This window comes from Orycteropus afer, unplaced genomic scaffold (assembly GCF_000298275.1).
Source record: "Orycteropus afer afer isolate SDZICR_OR568_19922 unplaced genomic scaffold, OryAfe1.0 scaffold00804, whole genome shotgun sequence".
Lineage (NCBI taxonomy): Eukaryota > Metazoa > Chordata > Mammalia > Tubulidentata > Orycteropodidae > Orycteropus > Orycteropus afer.
Window position 1 is genome coordinate 290,129 of NW_006922391.1, and position 3,517 is coordinate 293,645.

Below are 3,517 nucleotides of genomic sequence, written 5' to 3' on the forward strand. Positions count from 1 at the left end.
TATATATATATATATATATCTCCATCCACCACTCGTCTGTTTGCCGCTTGCATGTTGCTGTGAGGATGGAGACTATGCCACCAGTATTTCAAATACCAGCAGGTTCACCCATGGTGGGCAGGTTTCAATGGAGCTTACAGACTAAGACAGACTTGGAAGAAGGAAGGGGCCATCCACTTCACAAAAAAAATTGGCCAATGAAAACTTTATGAACAGCAGTGAAACACTGTATGATATGTTACTGGAAAACTTTATGAGTAGCCCTGAAACATTGTCTGATATAGTGCTGGAAGATGAGCCCCTCAGGTCAGAAGGCACTCAAAATATGATTGGGGAAGAGCTGCCTCCTCAAAGTAGAGTTGCCCTTAGTTGATATGGATGGAGTAAAGCTTTCAATACCTCCATTTGTTGATGTGGCATGACTGAAAATGGGAAGAAACAGCTACAAACATACATTAACAATTGGAACATAGAACATACAAAATATGAATCTAGGAAAATTGGAAGTTTTCAAAAATTAAATGGAATGCATAAAGATCAATATCCTAGGCATTAGTGAGCTGAAATGGACTGGTTTTGCCCATTTTGAATCAGACAACCATATGATTTACTATACCAGGAATAACAAATTGAAGAGGAATGGTTTGGCATTCATCGTCACAAAGAATGTTTTAAGATCTATCCTGAAGTACAATGCTGTGAGTGATAGGATAATATCCATACACCAACAAGGAAGAAGCTAATACTACTATTTTTTTCAAATTTATGCCAATCACCAAAGCCAAAGATGAGGAAATTAAAGATTTTTACCAACTTCTGCAATCTGAAATTGACCAAACATGCCATCAAGATTGTGTTATTACTGGTGATTAGAATGCAAAAGTTGGAAACAAAGAATAATCAATAGTAGTTGGAAAATAGGGCCTAGGTGAAAAGAAATGATGGCAGAGATAGCATGATGGAATTTTGCAATGACTTCTTCGTTGCAAATACCTTTTTTCAACAACATAAATGATGGCTGTATAGGTGGATTTCACCAGATAGAATACATAGGAATCAACTACATCTCTGCAAATAGGCAATGGAGAAGCTTGATGTGTTCAGCCAAAACAAGGTCCAGGGCTGACTGGAACAGACCATTAACTGCTCATATGCAAGGTCAAGTTGAAACTGAAGACAAAAAAGTTCATGAGAGCCAAAATATGATCTTGATTAATGCCCCCTGAATTTAGAGACCATCTGAAGGACAGATTTGACACATTGAACAGCAATGACCGAAAACCAAATGAATTGTGGGAAGGCATCAAGAACATTATACATGAAGAAATCAAAAGGTCATTAAAAAGGGAGGAAACGAAGAAAAGACCAAAATGAATGTCATAAGAGACTGAAATTTGCTCTTGAAAGGAGAGTAGCTAAAGCAAATGGAAGAAATGACAAGATAAAAGAGCTGAACAGAAGATCTCAAAGAGCAGCTCCAGAAGACAAAGTCAATTATCATAATGAAATGTGTAGAGACCTGGAGTTAGAAAACCAAAAGAGAAGAACTCACTAGCTCAAGCTGAAAGAACTGAAGAACAAATTCAAGCCTCAAATTGCAATACTGAAAAATTCCATGAACAAAATCGGAGCAATTTGGAACAATTAAGGGAGACAAACTTGTCTGTCAGTTTGTCACACTGTGGTGGCTTGATTGTTGCTGTGAGTCTGGAGGCTCTGCCACTGGTGTTTCAAATGCTACCTGGGTCACCGACGTTGGACAGTTTTCAGTGGAGCTTCCAGACTAAGACATACTCGGAAGAAGAAAGAGGCCATCCACTTCTCAAAGAATTGGCCAGTGAAAACCTTATGAATAGCAGTGAAACACTGTCTGATATATTACTGGGCAGTGTTTCGTTCTGTTGCATAAGGTTTCTATGAGTTGGGGATAACTTGACAGCACATAACAGCAACAACAACAATGGGCAAAATAATGAATAATGCAGGAAACATCAAAACGAGATGGAGGGAATACACAGAGTCACTGTACCAAAGAGAATTGGTCGATGTTTATCTATTTCAGGAGGTTGCATAGGATCCAGAACCAATGGTATTAAAGGAAGAAGTAGAAGCTTCGCTGAAGAAATTGGTGAAGAACGAGGTTCCAGGAATTGACGGAATACCATTCAGATGTTCAAAGAAATGGATGCTGTACTGGAGTCACTTACTCACCTATGCCAAGAGATTTGGAAGACAGCTACCTGGCCAACTAATTGGAAGAGATCCATATTTTTACCCATTCCAAAGAAAGGTGATCCCACAGAATGTGGAAATTATTGAAAAATATCATGAATATCACATGCAAGTAAAATCTTGCTGAAGATAAGTTTAAAAACGTTTGCAGCAGTATATTGACAGGGAACTTCCAGAAATACAAGCTGGATTCAGAAGAAGACATGGAACAAGAGATATCATTGCTGATGCCAGATGGATGGATCTTAGCTAAAAGCAAAGAATACCAGAAAGATGTTTACTTGTGTTTTACTGACTATGCAAAAGCATTCAACTGTGTGGATCATAACAAAATATGGATAACATTAAGAAGGATGGGAATTCCAGAACACTTAATTGTGCTCATGAGGAACCTGTACATAGACCAGGAGGTGTCATTCAAACAGAACAAGGGGATACTGCATGGTTTAAAATCAGGAAAGGAATGCATCAATGTTGTATCCTTTCACCATACTTATTCAATCTGCATGCTGAGCAAATAATCTGAGAAGCTGGACTGTATGAAGAACAAGGCATCAAGATTGGAGGGAGACTCATTAACAACCTAGGATACGCTGACCACACAACCTTGCTTGTTGTTGAGAATTAAGATGACTGGAAGGACTTACTGATGAACATTAAAGGCTACAATCTGCAGAATAGATTACACGTCAACATAAAGAAAACAAAAATTCTCAAACTGGACCAATAAGCAGCATCACAATAAATGGAGAAAAAGGTTGAAGTTGTTAAAGATTTTATATTACTTGGTTCCACAATCAACACCAATGGAAGCAGCCGTCAAGAAATCAGATGACATATTACACTGGGCAAATCTGCTGCAAAAGACCTCTTTAAAGTGCTCAGGAGCAAAGATGTCTCTTTGAAGACTAAGGTGTGCCTAAGCCAAGCCATGGTGTTTCAATCACCTCTTATGCATGTGAGAGCTAGACAATGAATAAGGAAGACTGAAGAAGAGTTGATGCTTTTGAGTTGTGGTGTTGCCAAAGAATACTGAAAAGAATACTGAAAACCATGAACCGCCAGAAGAACTAACCATGGACTGCCAGAAGAACTAATAAATCTGTCCTGGAAGAAGTGCAGCCAGAATGCCCCTTGGAAGCAAGAATGGCCAGACTTTGTCTCATCTACTTTGGTCACTGTGTCAGAAGAGACCATTTCTTGGAGAAGGATATCATGCTTGGTAAAGTGGAGGGTCAATGAAAAAGGGGAAGGCCCTCAATGAGATGGACTGACACAGTGGTTG